The following is a 19,695-nucleotide window of genomic DNA, read 5'->3' on the forward strand; positions in this document are numbered from 1 at the left end:
CCATCCAGTGTACAAGCCAACCACAGAAATAAAGGTAAGGAAATTTTTTTATACTCATTTTTTGTCATTCTTTCTGTTACTATAGTACAGTGTACAGTACACTATATTTATGTCCTTTTTCTGTGGCTTTTTCTGTGGCTTAGTTGTGTTTTTATGTTCTAGATTATGATTTTACAACTGTGTTAAGATAGGTAAGTGACTTAGCCTAGAGTATGTTTCAACTTACGCCAAAATTCAGGTTATGTTTCTGTCATAGAAATAAAACTGTTGTAACCTGAGGACCCTCTGTACTTCTATTTTTATTTTTTTAATTTTAATTTTTATTTTTTTTGTATTTTTCTGAAGCCGGAAACGGGGAGAGACAGTCGCACAGTCTCCCCATGCGCTCAACGGGGATCCACCCAGCACGCCCACCAGGGGGCGACGCTCTGTCCACCAGGGGGCGATGCTCTGCCCACCAGAGGGCGATGCTCTGCCCCTCCGGGGCATCACTCTGTCGCAACCAGAGCCACTCTAGCACCTGGGGCAAAGACCAAGGAGCCATCCCCAGCGCCCAGGACATATTTGCTCCAATGGAGCCTCGCTGCGGGAGGGGAAGAGAGAGACAGAGAGGAAGGAGAGGGGGAGGGGTGGAGAAGCAGATGGGCGCTTCTCCTGTGTGCCCTGGCCAGGAATTGAACCCAGGACTTCTGCATGCCAGGCCAACGCTCTACCACTGAGCCAACCGGCCAGGGCCTATTTATTTTTTTTAAAGACTTTATTTATTTGTAGAGAGAGAAAAGAGAGAAAGAGAGAGAGAGAGAAGGTGGGAGGAGCAGGAAGCATCAATTCCCATATGTGCCTTGACCAGGTAAACCCAGGGTTTTGAACCAGCAACCTCAGTATTCCAGGTTGACGCTTTATCCACTGTGCCACCACAGGTCATGCTATTTTATTAATGTTTTCCAAAATCAATGTAATTGATATAACAATATGTTATAATGTATTTTACAGTAAAATATATTGCATAATAATGCATGAGTAAAAAAAAAAATCTTGTAATAATAATTAAGGTAAAGTGTATCCTGAACCTATTACTCTCTTTATTGTTGAAAATTTGAATATATTTTTTCCTTTTAGTGGCAGAAATTTCTAATCAGCCTCTAAAATCTGTTCTCTTTTTTCTCCTGAACTTGTAGCTGGAGAGTTCAGCACAGTGGCAGTGTTAATCCGTAGCACATATCCCTCTTCCTTATTTTTTCTTCATCTCCTCTGTCTGGAATGCAGATATAGGAGCAGCACAGCATTGACTATACAGATGAGCAAAACTACCTGAATGACTCAGCACCCACTAACTCACTTCAGGATTATTGAGAGATAAATACACTTTGCTTTTTATACTATATTATTTTGGGTCTTTTCATTATAGCAGACTTACCTTAAAACGGTACACTTGCTTTTTATATAAATGCACATTTTTTACAGCATTATTTTAAATTTCTGCTTAGTTCTTTGCCCTGTCAATCACATAGTATTTTCATAATCCTATAATTTTGCTACACAATAAAAACCAGAAATGTATAAGAAAAAAAATGTCTTCTTTTTACAAAAGCAAAAAATTTTTCCCAGAGCTGTCAACTTTGACCAATATTATACAGAATTGAGCTTAACAATTACCCAGTAATCCAAGCTCATCACTGACCTAATATATGCTAGAGCAAAAAGGGAAGAAATTTACTTTCAGCCACTCTGACCTAGATTCATAATGGTCTGTAAAATACTATTTTTTCTTACTGTTACCTTTTTTTATAAATTAAATTTATTAGGGTGACATTAGTTAATAGGATCATATAGGTTTCAAGTATACATTTCTGTGATACATAATCTATATATTGCATTGTGTTTCTACCACCCAAGTCAAATTTTAAAGATTATTTTACTATTTTCAGTTCCAACCTTGTTTAAAAATAACTACTTTGGACAGTCCAGATAGTTGATTGTATTCTGCTAGACTGACTTATAATCAAACATTTATCCAACATTATTACACATCACTAATAAAATCTGTGATGCTTCAGGAAACACCAATGAGAGATGGCTGAATATTCTAGATAGGTCTTACATGATAGAGTATTAAAACACAAGGCATTATGGGTTTTATAATTACAGATCCTATCACAGTTTCAAAAGTTGTAGGAAACTTCTTAGAGGAAGTATCAACACTGAGTCCTAAAGAATAAGGAGATACTGAAGAAAAGACTAACCAACGATACAGTGAAAATCTGGGAGAGATCCTAATGTAGTAACTTCTAATGTTCTCACTTCTTTCGCGTCTGTTACTTATTTTACCCTCCTCATATTTTCTCTCTTAACCTAATTACTATTCTAAGCAGTAAGATGGTACGTACCAGAATAATGAAAAGGTAAAATTGTATTTATTTCTTATAACATCATTTGAAATTAGCTAAGAAAAAGATCTTCATTTTTATACAATTTACCTATCTCCTTTGCCATAACATTACTATTCTCTACAAAAGTGAAGTACAGGATGTTTAAATCAATGGCGTTTGTGCATGCAGAAGTATGATTTTTAAAGTGTTTTTGGTGGCTCCTTAAAAAGGATGAGTCATGCAATCATTTGTCTAAAGTTGTATGTTAAACGCTGGAGAAAATAAATGGGCCTTCTGTGTGGTCTCTGGGTCATATAATTACATATTTCTGCAGTCTCTGGATTTAAACAATGATAGTACCTGACTGATAGCACAGGAGCAAATTATTTCTAGTACTGCAGCCCTTCCCTCCAAATACTCTTAAAAATAGGTGTTCGGGACTATTGTATTTTATCAAATGTTTAAACAATGATTGAAGTGATTTATGTTCTAGATTTTGTTATAAAATAATACAGTTGCTTATTTTAAATGAATTCAAATATTGCATGTGTTACGTGAATTTATATGAATAAAGGATCAAGTATATTTAAAAAGTTATACATATATAAAATACAGAAAGTGATGGTATACAATATACATAGTGTGTTAATATAAAGAAAACATCCTTTTTATTGAATAACAGTCCTTTTAAAATTATTATTTATTAATTGATTATTTGACAAAGAGAGAGAAACATTAATTTGTTGTTCCACTTATTTATGTATTCACTGGTTGATTCTTGTATGTGTCCTGACCAGGGATCAAACCCAAAAACTTTGAGAATCAAAGATGATGCTATAACTAACTGACCTACCTGGCCAGGACAGAATAGTAGATTTTTTTAATATTTTAATCTGACATTAAAGTTTTCAAGCAACAGTTATTAGGTATAAAATTTTAAAATATAAATATTTATTATTATTATATAAAATTGTAGTCAGTATAAATGCAGTCCAAAGGAAAACTGTTCAGAAAAGCACTCTAAACAGAGCAAAATCGATATTTTTGAAAGCACTCATCAGTTTTAGGGGAAATTTTCTATATTTGAATAATATAAAAACAAGATAAGAGGAAGTAGTTATATTTATGTAATTTAATTTTAAAAATAAAATTTGCAAAATACAAATAATACATTTAAAATGCCTTTGCTTTACAATCCAAAGATGCAGCTAATATAAAAATTTTAAAAATAAAATTTGCAAAATACAAATAATACATTTAAAATGCCTTTGCTTTACAATCCAAAGATGCAGCTAATATAATAATATAGATGCAATTCTACGAACAGAACATTTTCTGATATTATAATTCAAAAAGAAAAATTTTTTAAAGATTTTATTTATTCATTTTATAGAGAAGACAGAAAGAGAGAAAAGAGAGGAGGAGCAAGAAGCCTCAAATCTCAAATGTGCTTTGACTAGGTTAGCCCAAGGTTTGTTTTTGTTTTGTTTTTTTATGTGGGAGGTGGGAGGCAGAGACAGACTACTGCTAGTACCCAAATTGAAATTCACCCAGCAAGCTACATATGGAGTGATGCTCTACCCATCTGGGCTTGCTTTGTTGCTTGGCAATCAAGCTATTTTAGTGCCTGAGGTCATGGAGCCATCCTCAGTGCTGGGGCCAACTTGCTTGAGTCATTCCAGTCATGGCTGCCAGAAGGAGAGAGAAAGAGAGAGAAGGAAAAGGGGGAGGGGTAGAGAAAAGATGTTCCCTTCTCCTGTGTGCTCTGACCAGGAATCAAACCTGGGACTTCCACACTCCAAGCCAATGCTCTACCACTGAGCCAACCAGGCAGAGCTAAGCCCAGGGTTTTGAACTGGCAACCTCAGTGTTCCATGTTGATGCTTTATCCACTGCACCACTACAGGTGAAGTAGAAAAAATTTTTTAAAGATTAAAAATAGTCTTCTTTTTATGAAAGAAAGAAAGAAAGAAAGAAAGAGGAAAAATGTGATGTTTTCATGAGTATTAAAAAGTTAAAAAGTTATGCTAATTTATGTTTTTATTGAATGGTTCTTTCATTTGTGCCATCATTTGATCAATGCACATTGTTATTAAGAAATTTAACAAATTCACCTGACCTGTGGTGGCGCAGTGGATAAAGCATCGACCTGGAATGCTGAGGTTGCCGGTTCAAAACCCTGGGCTTGCCCGGTCAAGGCACATGTGGGAGTTGAGGCTTCCTGCTCCTCCCCCCTTCTCTCTCTCTCTCTCCTCTAAAATGAATAAATAATTAAAAATAAATTTAAAAAAAAGAAGAAATTTAACAAATTCACCATTTCTTTAAAAAAACTAACAAAACTACATGCCACCTTAGATATTCAGTTTTTCATATATAGCATTAAAAAACATTAAAAGTAATTTAAACTGTGGAGTCTAAGTATACTATAATAAGTACTTGACTTTATCTACAATTGCTTTCAACTTTTAAATTTCAAATTTAAATATTGAAATTTAATATTAATATAATATTACTTCATTAGATGAATTTACTCACATACTTCTACCTTCATCAAAATGTTTCTTGGTCTCACCTACTAACTGAAATCTAAACAAATAGTATCCTCAAGGGCATGTGCTTAGCTATTTGAAGAACTCTTTATATTCAGCCCCCAGGAAAGTTTCCTAATTGTCTAAGGTCCTGAAAGTTTAAAATAAACATTTCATATTTTGAGCACTCACTAAAAAAGTTCTGAGCACCCAGTGAAAAAATTTATCTATAAACATTCAGTGTGGAATTTATTCCTCAGTGAGCTATATACAGTTTATTGTAATTTCATGGGTGATTGGAGTTGTCAGATTTAGTAAATAACAATATAAGATGCCCAGTTAAATCTCAATTTTCTCCTGACCTGTGGTGGTGCAGTGAATAAAGCATCAACTTGTAATGCTAAGGTCGCCAGATCGAAATCCTGGGCTTGCCTGGTCAAGGCATATATGGGAGTTGATGCTTCCTCCTCTTCCTTCCCTTCTCCCTTTCTCTCTCTCTCTCTCTCTTTCTCTCCTTCTCCTCTCTAAAATGAATAATTTTTTTTTCAATTTTATATAACAAATAAATATGTTTCAGTATAAGTATGTACTGTGCAATATTAGGGATATTATTTATCTATCAATATCTGTATATTTATATAGCTATCTATCCATCCATCTATCTACCTATTTGAAAAGAATTTATTGTTCATCTAAAATTTAGATTTAACTGAACATGGAGGATTTTATCTGGTAACTTTATGTGGGATGTTGTGCTTAACCAAGTAAATTATCCACTGTTCATTCCAATGTCTGTCCTTCTTTCCATTTTTTTATCCTGCCCATTGCAGTCAGAGACCCTGTTTGCATTCTTCTTTTAACAACAGAATAGTACCTTTGGCCAATTTGCTTATTCTGATTACCCAATGTCAACTCTTTGTTTTTCTTGCTAAAATGAATACTCCTGTAATTCTAAATTTTTAGCTTATATGTAGTTATTGGACTGGCCATTCAAGTATCTCATCTGATTCCTTTATTAATCTCAGAACTATCTTATATTTGTTGTGTAATCTTTTCTGAAGCACATCTTGTACTTGTGATCTTTCTGTGATCGCACTGCACTTCTTTTTTGCATTTTAACAAGGAGTTTAATGATGTCATTATTTCAGAATTACACTTTCAACATAAGACCATCTTCAGTTATTAAAGAACAATAATGAGTTGTTACCATACAGTTAACAGACAAAATAAAATAATGCATGTTAAAATCAACCCTAGTACTAGAGAAAAGCATAGTAGGTAAGCTCCTTGACATCAGTATTGACAACAAGTTTTTGGATTTGACCCCAAAAATAAAGGCAACAAAAGCAAATATAAGTGGGATTACATCAAACTAAAAAAGTTCTGCATCAACAAAATAAAAAAGCAACCTAAAGAATGGGAGAAAATATTTGCATCTAGATGATAAATGGTTAATATCCAAAATATAAAAAGAACTCACAAAACTAAATATCAAAAAAACAAACAAAAATAAACCACAATTCTATTTTTAAAATGGACAGAGCAATTGAATAGATATCTTTCAAAAAGATACACAAATGACCAAATGGTACATGAAAATTTGCATGACATCAATAATCATCAGAGAAATATAAATCAAAACTACAATAAGGTATGACCTCACACCAGACAAAGTGGTGGTGCAGTGGATAGAGCATCAAACTGGGATGCAGCGGATCCAGGTTTGAAACCCCGAGGTAGCTGGCTTGAGCACAGGCTCATCCAGCTTGAGTATGGGCTCACCAGCTTGGGCATGAGGTCACTGGCTTGAGCATGGGATTATACACATGATCCCATGGTCACTGGCTTGAAGCCCAAAGTTACTAGCTTGAGCCCAAGGTCACTAGCTTGAGCAAGGGGTCACTCGGTCTGCAGTAGCCCCCAGGTCAGGGCACATATGACAAAGCAATTGATGAACATCTAAGGTGCCACAATGAAAAATTAATGCTTTTCATCTTTATCTCTTCCTGTCTGTCTGTCCCTATCGTCTCTCTCTCTGTCTCTGTAAAAAAAAAAAAAAAAAAAAAAGTTATGACCTCACAACTTTTAAAAGGGCTATTATCAAGAAGACAAGAAATATGTGTTGGTAAGGATGTAAACAAAAAGAAAATTTTTTGTTCTTTTGGTAGTAATAGAAACCAGTATAGCCATTATGAAAAACAGTAAGAAGTTTCTTCAAAAAATTAAAAATAAAACTACCATATAATCCAGCAACCCTACTTTTGGTTGAATTACCCAAGATATTACCGAAATATCTGCACTCACATGTTCATTGCAGCATTACTCACAATAGCCAAAATACAAAATCAACATGTTTTCATTAATAGATGAATGAAGAAGATATAATATTATCACACAAAATGGAATTATAGTCAGTCATGAGAAAGAAGGCAATCTTGCCTTTGCAACAAAATAGATAAACCTTGAGGGCATCATGTTCAGTGAAATAAGTCAATAAGAGAAAGACAAATATTGTATAATATTACATATGTGGAACCTAAAGAAAAGCAGAACTCAAAACAGAAACAAGAATGGTAGTTATCAGAAGCTAAGGTATGGGAGGAAAGGGGAGATGTTGGTCAAAGAGTAGAACTTTCACTTGTGAAATGAATAAATTCTGAGGACCTCGTGTACAGCATAGAGATTGTAGTTAATAATGCTATATTAAATACTTGAAAGTTTCTGAGAGCAAATCCACATCGTTATCACCATGAAGAGAAAGTGCTAATTATATGATATGGTGCAGGTATTAGCTAACGCTATACTGGTAATCATTTTATATTATATGTGTATCAAATTAACATATTTTCCACTTATATTTATACAATTTTATATGTCAACTATATCTCTAAAAAGCTAAGGAAATTAACTTATAAATTTATTTAGTGTTTGGTGAAATTGTTCTTCCCTTCCCCCCTCCCCTTTTTTTTGTATTTTTCTGAAGCTGGAAACGGGGAGAGACAGTCAGACAGACTCCCGCATGCGCCCGACCGGGATCCACCCTGCACGCCCACCAGGGGCAAAGCTCTGCCCACCAGGGAGCGATGCTCTGCCCCTCCGGGGCGTCGCTCTGCTGCGACCAGAGCCACTGTAGCGCCTGAGGCAGAGGCCAAGGAGCCATCCCCAGAACCCGGGCCATCTTTGCTCCAATGGAGCCTCGGCTGCGGGAGGGGAAGAGAGAGACAGAGAGGAAGGAGAGGGGGAGGGGTGGAGAAGCAGATGGGCGCCTCTCCTTTGTGCCCTGGCCGGGAATCGAACCTGGGACTTCTGCACGCCAGGCCGACGCTCTACCACTGAGCCAACCGGCCAGGGCCTTCCCTTCCCCTTTTGATATTAGATATGATCATGTTAAAAAAATTTTTTTCCCTGTGAAATGCGAGAAGTGTTAATTGTAGAAAGTAAACTTAAGAGATAGTACAAAACTTACCATCTTTCTTCCTACTGTTTAGATAATTTTGGGAAGCTTGTGTTAAAGTGGACTAAGTAATAGCTTAGCAGAACCTCCTTCGTGACTCATCTTGGACACATAGCTTTAGTAAGGAATATACTTACATTTAGAATTTAGAATCACTAGTATAAGGAATAAATGAATATAACTCCTACAGATAATCTGAGTCATAAAATTAGTTTGATATGTCTGAGAGGAACTATAACTTGTCAGTCATTGTGAGTCCTTTATAATAAAGCAGTAAAATAAAAATTAAAATCATTGTCCACTTAATTTTAAATAGAAATTGAAGACAATTTTTAGTAATTTCTTTGGAAAAAATAATTTAATTTTATATTCCAGATTTCCACCTTCTCACAAATAATGGCTCAGAAATCAAAGCTGGGTCTTGGCCAGTGGCTTAGTGGATACACCGTTGGCTCAGCGAATGGATGTCCCAAGTTGGATCTCTGGTCAGAACACACAGGAAAAGTGACCATCTGCTTCTGTCCCTCATCCCCTCCTGCAGCCAGTGGCTCAATTGATTTCAGTGTAGCTCTGGGCACTGAGAATAGCTGATTTGGTCCAAGCATAAGCCTCAGGTACTAAAAATAGCTTGGTACTCAAGCATCAGCCCCAGGCAGGGTTCCTAAGTAGATCCTGGCCAGCGTGCATGTGGGAGTCTTCCTCACTATCTCCCCTCCTCTCACCTAAAATAAAAAGAAATTAAAGCAAATTTTTTATTCCATGAAGCTCTAAAAGGATATAACTAATTTTAGAAACATCACTCAATTTATAATCTTCTACATAATTATTGCATTCTCCATTACTCATATAAATGAGTTTATCTCTAATGAACTATCTATATATTAATTTAAAATTATAATATACATAATTAATTATAAGTACATTTTATTAAATTAAAGCACTCTATTTTTATTTGAACTAAAATTAATGTGACATTTAAACTACCCTGGTTGTTATTAATAAAATGTGAATGCATTTATTTATTAACTTATTTAAGAAAAAATTGATAACCTTGTGATTATATATTTAATATTCAAATTCTTTTTAGTAATATACATTGCATCTAACCAATATGACACCTTTAAACAGTCTAAATTTGTTTGACTTATTAATGTTTAATGAAAACACTAATTACAGGAAACCATCATCTGTTAAATATAAAGATAGTCTCTTTAATAAATGGTGTTGGAAAAATTGGACAGGTACATGTAAAAAAAATAAAACTAGACTACCAACTTAAACCATTCACAAACAAAACTACATATGGATAAATGACTTAAAGGTAAGTCATGAAACCATTAAAATCTTGGAAGAAAACATAGGCAGTAAATTTTCTGATACTTCTCAGAGCAATATTTTTGCCAGTTTATCTTCACAAGCAAGTAAAATCAAGGACAAAATAAACAAATGGGACTATATCAAACTAAAGAGCTTTTGCACAGCAAAAGACACCATTAACAAAATAAAAAGACAACCCACTCAATGGGAGAACATATTCACCACTACGTCTGATAATGGTTAATGACCAAAATTTATACAGAACTTTTAAAACTCAATACCAAGGAGGTAAGCAATCCAATTAAAAATGAACTAAGGACCTGAATAGATATTTCTCTAAAGAGGACATACAGATGGCCAATAGGCACATGAAAAATGTCACTAATCATCAGAGAAATGCAAATGAAAACCACAATGAGATACCACCTCACACCTGCAAGAATGACTCTCATTAACAAATCAACAAACAAGTGCTGGAAAGGGTGTGGAGAAAAGGGACCCCTCCTGCACTGCTGGTGGGAATGCAGACTTGTGCAGCCACTGTGAAAAACAGTATAGTGTTTCCTCAAATAATTAAAAATAAAACTGCTTTTTGATCCAGATATCCCACTTTTAGAAATATATCCTAAAAAATCCCAAATCACTGATTCAAAAGAAGATATGCATCCTAATTTTATTGCAGCATTGTTTACAATAGCCGAGATCTGAAAACAGCCCACGTTTCTGACAGTGGATGAGTAGATAAAAAAGTGGTGGTACATATACACAATGGAATACTATGTAGCCATGAAAAAGAAGGAAATCTTACTTTTTGCGACAGCATGAATGGACCTGGAGATTATTATTCTAAATTAAGTAAACCAGGCAGAGAAAGTCAAATATTATATGATCGCATTTATTTGTAGAATCTAATAAACAATAAACTGAGGGAAAAATAGAAGCAGAGGCAGAGTCACAAGAAACAGGACAGCTGTCAGAGGGAAAGAGCGTGAGGGGACAGTATCAAAGAAGGTGAAGGGATTAGCCAAATTATATATACATAACATATAGATACAGATAACAGGGCAGCAATTCCCAGAGGGAAAGGGAGGGTGGAGGTCAAGGTAGGGGAGGCAAAGCGAGTGAAATGGAAATGGAAAGTGCCTTTGCATGGGACATGGGGGGCACTATGCTAGGGCTTGAGGGTATTATATTTAGTGGAACAGTTGAAACCATGTTAACACAATAAATTTAAAATGTTTAAAATTTTTTAAAAAGTATAGTAGTACAAAGAAAGAAAAGCTATATAGGTATAGCTCTCTAGTAGTCAAACCACTGATGTACTTGTTAAGTGATTTTACATTTTGAAGCAGTGCATTTAGCAGTTTGAATTTACTGCATTTTTATTTCACCCAGTCCTAAAATAGGCATTGTTATTCTCTTCACTTTTCTAGTGACAAAACTGAGGATTAGTGAGGCTGAGCAATTAGCCCATTGTCAAATAGCTAGAGAAAAAAAAAGAGGGCTGGGGATTTAATGCTGATCTCTCTGATATCAGAGGTAATACCTATAGGCATTATCCTTTCATTCATTCCATATTTATGAAGCATTTTTGATGTGACTGACACTTTGTTAAAGGCGGTGGATTAAGTGATGAACCAAGAGGCATGTGAATTTGTTTCCAAGTATAATAGCTGAAAAATAGATTATAAACAAATAAATATATATTAAAATAAGAAAAATAAAATAGTAGGTTCTGTGTGGAAAATAAGGTAGAATGATGTGTTAAGAGGGAGTGGGGACCATTGCAAGCAGTGATTCCGTAAAGTTCTCTCTGTGAATTGAGCATTCTGAGTTAGAAATGACAAAAAACTGACCATCTAAAAACCAGGGAAAAAAAATTTTATTGTTAAGTATAAGCTTGGTCTGAACAAGAGCAGGAAAGTATAGTAGTAGTATATGTGGAGCGTAGTAGGGTCAGGAGGAACAAGGCTGAAACCAGACCAAGAACTTTGGGTTTAATTCTAAATGCAATTTTGGGTGTTTTTAAGCAGGAAAGGGAAACTGTGGCTACTATGTAAGAAGTAACTTGTGGTGGAAAGGGGACAGAAGTAGAAAAAATAGCAATCCAATAGTCCAGGGGAGACAGTAGTAGCTTGTTGAAAGTGTTAGGATATGATATAGAAGTATGTAGATCGATTTAAAATGTGTCAGTAGGATCAAAAGAGTTTGTTTTACTAATTCCCTCTTGAATAAATATTCTACAAATCATTATGAGATACCAATAAAACACTTGTCATTAATGAAACATATTAGTGACTTTACAAATAGCTGTTGCTCTGTTGTATTTAAGTTTAATGTATTAATTCCTCCTATATGTGTCATCATCACTAGACCATTTTATGAAATCATCCGTAATGCTAAGTCATTATGGTATAAATAAAACCAAAGAAATATAACACTTTAAAGTTCGTATTATGGTTGAAGAAAAAGAATTCTTAAAATTCATAGGAGTTCATCTTATTAAATACACTTTCTACCACTTTCCCGTATTTTAATGTATTATTGCAATTTTAAGCATACAATTATTTAAAAATTAATTATTTAAAATTGAATACAGCAGTCTATTTCTTTTTTTTCTTTTTTTGTATTTTTCTGGAGAAGCAAGGAGGTAGAGAGACAGACTCCCACGTGCGTCCGACGAGGATCCACTTGGCATGCCCACTAGAGGGTGATGCTGAGCCCATCTGGGGTGTTGTTCTGTTGCAACTGGAGCCATTCCAGCACCTGAGGTAGAGGCCATGGAGCTGTCCTCAGTACCCGGGCCAACTTTGCTCCAATGGAGCTTTGGCTGCAGGAGGGGAAGAGAGAGATAGAGAGAAAGGAGAGGGGAAAAGTTGGAGAAGCAGATGGGCACTTCTCCTGTGTGCCCTGGCCAAGAATCAAACCCAGGACTTTCACACGCTGGGCCGACACTCTACCTCTGAGCTAACTGGAGAAGGCCAGAAGTCTATCTGTAACATATGATGCCCTGAAAATTCCATGTGTACAGTCTAATATTTCCTTCTACATAATTTCTCACCATTGTTCACAGGTGTCATATCAAGGCCTAACTTCTTGCAAAAGACTAATATTTCCTTTGTGTTACTTTTCATTCATTTCAGTGTTCTTTTCCATTCTATCATTAAGAGTTATCACTCAGCCTTTACTTAAGAACTTCTTATAAATTATATTTATATATTAAACTGTCATTCATTTTTCACATAAATTTGGGCTGGAAATCTAATCTGCCTCTCCAAAATTTATTTTTACTAAATTATTTTTATTTGAAATATTATAAATTTGCATTTAATTGTAAGAAATAATAGAGTGAAATCCTATGTACCTTTTCCCCAAGTATACTCTATAATAACTTCTTGCAAAATTATCTTACAATATGATAACCAAGATATTGACACTGGCACATAAAATCTACTGGATATATTCCCCAAACAAGGCTACCTGTGATTGTACTTTACAACCACACCCACTTCCCACTCACATTTAATCTTTCTTCACCTTTGATGAACAGTCATTTATTTTCATTTCTAGGATGTTATGTAAATGGAATCATACAGAATATATCTTTTTGAGACTGGATTTATTCACTCATCATAAACCTCTGAAGATTCATTAAGAGAGTAATGTGTATCACAATATGTTTCTGTTTGTTACTTATTGCTCTTCCATAATATGGCTATACTGAGTTTGTTTAACCATTCACCCATTGAAAGATAACTCCTTTTGCCTAGTATAGCAGCTAGTACCAATAAAGCTGCTGTGAATGTTATGTATTGGCTTTTGACTGAACATAACTTTTTATTTTTTGGATAAATGTCTAAGAGTACAATTGCTGAGTCATTAGGTAGCTGCATGTTTAGATATTAGGACACTGGCAAGCTGTTTTTTAGAATGGCTGTACCATTTTACATTTCTACCAGCAAAATCTGTGCTCCAGTTTTCTGCATCTTATTAGTATTTAGTGTTGTCAATAGATTTTACTTTGTTGTGACAGGTGTAGTGATATCTCATTTTGGTTTAAATGTGCATTTCCTCACAATGTTGAATATATTTTCATGTGTTTGTTTTCCAACTATGTATTCAATTCAGTGAAATATTTACTCATGTGTATTGCCCATTTTCTAATTGGATTTTAAAATTTTTTACTGTTGTTTTGAAAGTTCCTTAAGTTGTCTAGGTATGAGTCCTTAGCTGTCTATGTGACTTGCAATTATTATTTTATTTTAGATTTTATTTATTGATTTTACAGAGAGAAGAGAAACAGAGAACAAGAAGCAGTTGCTTCACTCTAGATGTTCATTGGTTGCTTGTTGTATGTGCCTTGACCAGCAAATCAGGGCTTCAAATGGGTGACTTCAGTATTCCAGCTCAGAGCTCTATCCACTGCACTAACACAGGCCAGATAATTTGCAAATATTTTTTACTCAATTTTAAACTTGCCTTTTTAGTTCTTCATAGTCTTGCTCAGAACAAAAGCTTTTACTTTTGGTTAAGTCCAATTGATAAATATTTCTTTTAAGGTTGAGACTATTGCCTAAAAAGTCTTTATTTTACCTAGTCCTAGAAACTGAATGTTTTCTCCAATATTTTGTTTCATAATTTTTTATTTTACCTTTAAGTAAATGATTCATTTTGAATCAATTTTTATGTAAGATTTAAAACTTAAGTTGAAGTTTAATTTCCTTTCTCTGGATGTCAAATTGCTCCATCACCTTTTATTGAAATAGAATACAGTTCCTCTCTTGAACTGCTTATTTCTTTTGGGGGATTAATTCCTGGGATTATTCTGTTACATTGATTGATGTTTTTTCCTCTGCCAACATTATACAATCTTGATCACTGTAGCTATGAAATATATCTTGAAATCAATTAGAGTGATTTTTCTACTTTATCTTTCTTTTTAATAATTGTTTAGCTATCCTATCTTACTCATTTTTCCATATTAACCTCAGAATAATCTAGTCTATATCTATAAAATGTCTTGCTGGGATTTTTATAGAAATAGCATTAAACCTACATCCAACATTATATTGAATCATTTTTTAATTAATTTATTTATTTTTATTTATTTATTTTTGTATTTTTCCAAAGCTGGAAACAGGGAGGCAGTCAGACAGACTCCTGCATGCACCCAACCGGGATCCACACGTCATGCCCACCAGGGGGCGATGCTCTGCCTATATTGGAGAGTTGCTCTGCCACAATCAGAGCCATTCTAGCACCTGAGGCAGAGGCCACAGAGCCATCCTCAGTGCCTGGGCAAACTGCTCCAATGGAGCCTGGGTTGTGGGAGGGGAAGAGAGAAACAGAGAGGAAGGAGAGGGGGAGGGGTGGAGAAGCAGGTGGGCGCTTCTCCTGTGTTCCCTGGCCAGGAATCAAACCCGTGACTCCCACACGCCAGGCCTATGCTCTACCATTGAGCAAACCGGCCAGGGCCGAATCATTTTTATTTTATCTGGCAGATTAATTTGAGTTTGGATAGTCAACACACACAAATACAAGCACACAGAGAATAACAGTTCTTACAGATTAACACAGTCCCTTAGCACAAGAATTTTAGATCTTTGCTATTGAAATGAACACTAAACAGCTGAAAGATGGGCATCTTTCTGTTTTCTCTAGAGAATATTTGTACTTAAGAACTTATAGCTAGCAGCTAAATCAAGAATTGTTATGCATTCACATGGAGTAACAAAAATGTATTTGTCTTTTAGACCTAGTTATACTCTGATTGAAAGGTATATTGAGAGGATATGAGAATGTGTCTTTTCTGGATAACTCTTTTGTGGTTATATTCATATATCTCTGGCTCTTCCATCAAATTAAGAAAATGCAACACTGACTCAGCCAAAACCAAGGACACAATTAAAACACAATGCTATGAGGTAAAGTTCTTAATTTATGAAGAAAGTGATATAAAATCTCAAGCCTCCCATGGTTTCTGTGGGGCCTACTTTTTGTGCAGTCTTTCTTTAGGAGCCTCTTTTAGCTACTGCTTGGCTCCGCTTCTTAGTTTCTACTTTAAAGACAGAAAAATGGTAATCTAACTCTTTCTCATAGATATCTATTTAACTATCTGAACCACTAAAAAACAATTAGAAAACACTCAGAGGGCTAGGTCTAAAAAGTGATCATCAAATAAATTTACATTTAGGTCAAGGTCATGACCTCACCTGTCATTGGAGCTCTCACCCTTTCTGTTTTCTTTCTGTCTGGCCTCTGATGCCCTATTTTATGTTCTTTGGTGGTGATTAGGACACACTCTTTAATCATAATTGAGGCCATGTAACGTTTAGAAGAATTTACTTGAGGTCTTAACCTACAGGAATATCAACTACTTATTCAAAAGTAAAATTATTTCTTAATCTGTTAAACTACCACTACATCTCATAATACAGGCAGTTTTCAACCTCAAACCTCTTTTAGGAGACAGTGCCTTGCCTTCTTTTTTTATTTAATAAAAACGTATTAGATGCTTTTCATGAGTGAGAAACAGCTGTAAAATGTTAAACACAATACATAAATCTAGCCATCACAACACTGTAAAATATGCTACCCTAATTTTAGATTTTTTTATTTAAATTGAGGATCAGACAATTTAATCAACCTGTCCATCAACATACAACATAGGTGGTTAAACTAAGATTTGGAATCTGTATCTCTCTGGTACACAAGCAGGCGTCCCCAAACTACGGCCTGCGGGCTGCATGTGGCCTCCTGAGGCCATTTATCTGGCCCCCTGCTGCACTTCTGGAAGGGGCACCTCTTTCATTGGTGGTCAGTGAGAGGAGCACTGTATGTGGCGGCCCTCCAGTGGTCTGAGGGACAGTGAACTGGCCCCCTATGTAAAATGTTTGGGGACCCCTTTGAAAGCATATATTGTAATTTCAGTTTGTATTAGACATTATGCCAGGACTAGTAAAGAAGATTCAGTCTCTGCTTACAAAGAATATATTTTTCAGTAGAGCAGATAAAATACAAGCATTCTAAATATGTAAACGGCATTCTAAAGGGACCAAGGCAGTGCCATGGAGCTTAAACAGTGACAGAATGGAGACCGAAATTCACAGAAGGTCTGTACTTTTGGTTGTACTACTTTCCCAGGTTCAAGCTCAACACCAAGACAGAATGAAGAGGAATAAATGTATTTGCCATTTCTCACACCTCTGGCTTCATTTCTCTTCTTCTTCTCCTAGAGAGAGGTATAAAAAAACAACCAAAAAAACGCAGATGATTGGATCAACTCTGCACGTCCCTGTAGCAAGTATGAATCTCCAGTCTTCCCTTTGCTAAACTGGTTCTTGAGTTTCAGAGAGATAATGTCAAATTATCAAATGCAGATTAAATGATTTAGTGACTTAGTTATTATTGAACTGATTTATTCATAATTCGAATGGTTTAACAATCTTAGTAACAAACCATAATAATAGTAAGAAAAAACTTTCAAAAACTCATTTATAGGCACAATCATCACTTTGGCAATTATAGAAATTTAAATAATGAAAAGTATATTGAAAATAAAAATTTTAAGCCTTAAGAGTAATACTTCCTCTTGTAAGTTAGGGTATATTGTAGAGAAATATAAAAATATAGATTAATTAAAAATATAGACTCATAATTCTCACTCATAATTTATTGCATGTTTTGTGCTATAGGTAAGATCATTAAAGGAAACTGGAAACAACAAATATATAATTATTAGTCTAATAAAATAACTCAAAAGGCTAGAATTGGGTATTAAGTAAAGATGAAAACCTGTAATTGAATATAAATTTATTTTAGGCAGATCTTTCAGGTCTGTGTAAGATTGAAAAAAATCCACATTAGGTGTCTGGAAATCAGGTAACCTCTGTGGTCTAATATATTTTATACTGATTAAGCCAGTATTGTTTAGGCAAAAACCTTTTAGTTTTCTTATTTGCTTAAGGTATAAAAACATACACATATATAACATGAAAAAAAAAGTCAATAAAGAATTTGACATATAAGTTTTTTATTTTTTTTAAGAGTAATATTATTTGAATTAAATTATTTTTTGCCCTGGCTGGTTGGCTCAGTGGTAGAGCATTGGCCTGACGTGCAGCAGTCCTGGGTTCGATTTCCAGCCAGGGCACACAGGAGAAGTGCCCATCTGCTTCTCTACCCCTCTCCCTCTCCTTCCTCTCTGTCTCTCTCTTCCTCTCCCACAGCCAAGGTTCCATTGGAGCAAAGTTGGCCTGAGCGCAGGGATAGCTCTATGGCCTCTGCCTCAGGTGCTAGAATGGCTCTGGTTGCAACAGAGCGATGCCCCAGATGGGTGGAGCATCGCCCCCTGGTGGACTTGCCGGGTGGATCTTTGTCGGGCGCATGCGGGAGTCTGTCTGACTGCCTCCCAGTTTCCAACTTCAGAAAAATACAAAAATAAATAAATAAATAAATAAATAAATAAATAAATAAAATAAAATTATGTTTTCTTTCATAGTATTAAAGACAACCTAAATTAATATAAAAATTGTTGTTAATGTGTAAAAGCTAACTCTCCACAGTATGGAGTTATCTCAAAAAATTAAAAATGGAACTGTCTGATGACCCAGCAATTCTATTTCTGGGAATGGGAATATGTCTTATGAAACCCAAACACTAATTCAAAAGAATATATTTACTCCTATATTAATTGCCTCATTATTTATAATAGCCCCGATTTTGAAGCAGCCCAAGTGCCCATCAGTAGATATATGAATAAAAAAACTGTGATACATTAACATGATACAAAAATATTTGGCTGTTAAAAAAAAGAAAAGAAAGTCTTACCCCTTGTGACAGCATGACTAAACCTGAAGAGCACTAGGCTAAGTGAAATAAACTAGTCAGAGAAAGCAAGTACCATACAATTTTATTCATGTGTGGAATCTAATGAACAAAATAAGCTAATAAACAGAATAAAAACAGACTCATAGATAGAGAACAGACTGACAGCTCTAAGGGGGAAGAGTGTTTGTAGAGCTTGGCGAAAAAAGGTAAAGGGATTAAAAAAAACCCAAAAATTCATAGACACAGACAACAGTATGGTGATTACCAGAGGGAAAGGTGGGTGGAGAGAATAGAAGAGAAAATTGGGGGTGCAAATGGTAATGGTAGAGACCTGACTTGGGGTAGCAACACACAACATACTATACAGATGTTGTATTATAGAACTGTACACCTAAAACCTATATAATTTTGTTAACCAATGTCATCCTGTAAAGCCAGTAGCCATGGCCACCACCATCATAGCCACTTGGCCCATGCAGGTTTGCTTTTGATTCAGACAGATGATAATAAAACAACAGAGCCAAGAACTGGTGGGCCATTACCTTTAATACTAGCTCGCACCCAGTGGGCGAGAAATACACATAGTGGGTGTAAGGCCAGGAGCCATGGCTGTCACTATCAAAGCAGCCGCCTGGCCCATGCAGGTTCCCATTGGATTCAGGCAGATGGTAAAGAAATGGCGGAGTCGGAGGATGGTGGGCCATCCTATTTATTGGTGTCTCACCAAGACAGGCAAACCACAAAAGAAGACAAGGGAAAAGCAGAAAACCAGCTCTTCCCATGAAGGGCAAGGGATCAGGGAAGCCCCTGCAATCGTGATAGCAGGAACTGAGTGAGCAAGCTCTTGGTCTGTCCCACTTTATAGTGTAGAAAACCAAAATCCCTTAATCCAATATACAAACAAGGAAGTCTCTGATACAAAGTCACTTATCCAAGGCATAATTGGATTCCTCATGAGAGTGCACCACCCAGATCATACAATCAGTCAAGGGTGTGGGGAAAAGCTTAGTCCTAAAACCAAACCTTAGGCTACAACGACCTGGCCTGCTTATAGCCTGTCCCCCACACCCAATATAAGTCACAAGAGAGCAAACATATATATCATATTTACAAACTTATTTGACCAACAGTGGGAAAGCATTTCCCTTTCCATTTCCCAAAGCCACTGACTTATCCAAGTATTCCTAGAATCAAAGGT

Source organism: Saccopteryx bilineata, chromosome 9 (assembly GCF_036850765.1).
Source record: "Saccopteryx bilineata isolate mSacBil1 chromosome 9, mSacBil1_pri_phased_curated, whole genome shotgun sequence".
Classification (NCBI taxonomy): domain Eukaryota; kingdom Metazoa; phylum Chordata; class Mammalia; order Chiroptera; family Emballonuridae; genus Saccopteryx; species Saccopteryx bilineata.